The sequence below is a fragment of the Dendrobium catenatum genome, unplaced genomic scaffold (genome assembly GCF_001605985.2).
Source record: "Dendrobium catenatum unplaced genomic scaffold, ASM160598v2 fragScaff_scaffold_1427, whole genome shotgun sequence".
NCBI lineage: Eukaryota > Viridiplantae > Streptophyta > Magnoliopsida > Asparagales > Orchidaceae > Dendrobium > Dendrobium catenatum.
Window position 1 is genome coordinate 1,382,944 of NW_021319889.1, and position 491 is coordinate 1,383,434.

A 491-nucleotide genomic window follows, 5' to 3' on the forward strand; every position below is an offset into this window, starting at 1 on the left:
AAAAAAGAAATCTGACATCCCTCATTAATTAATTGCTTTACCCTTCTTATGTCTTCCCCGGTTTACATGACATCCTCACTAATTTTTTAGTAGAAAATTGTTTTATGAAGCAGTATGAAAGCTATCTGAAACAAAGCTTTAACTTAGATCCACAGTTCTCTAGAACCAGTCTTTTGATTTACACGCCGCTGGCCAAACCCGCAGCGACTTTCAGTTCCATGCCGTCAAGGGTTTCAGCAATTTTAAGCACGGACATTTGGGGCCTTGGGGGTGAAAGGTTTTGCGTCTGAATTTTAAAGAAAAAAATATTGATTGGGAGCTCTTTTCATTTGGGCTAACAATTACTGTTTATCCTGCTACGTTGGACGGGCTACCTGAATTTTTTTTATACAATATGTTTTGTTTAAATTAAATTTTTCATTTAAATCTTAGAAGAAAATATCATTTCTATTACGTTCTAATCAAATCTTTATATGTCTACCTCTAGTTTT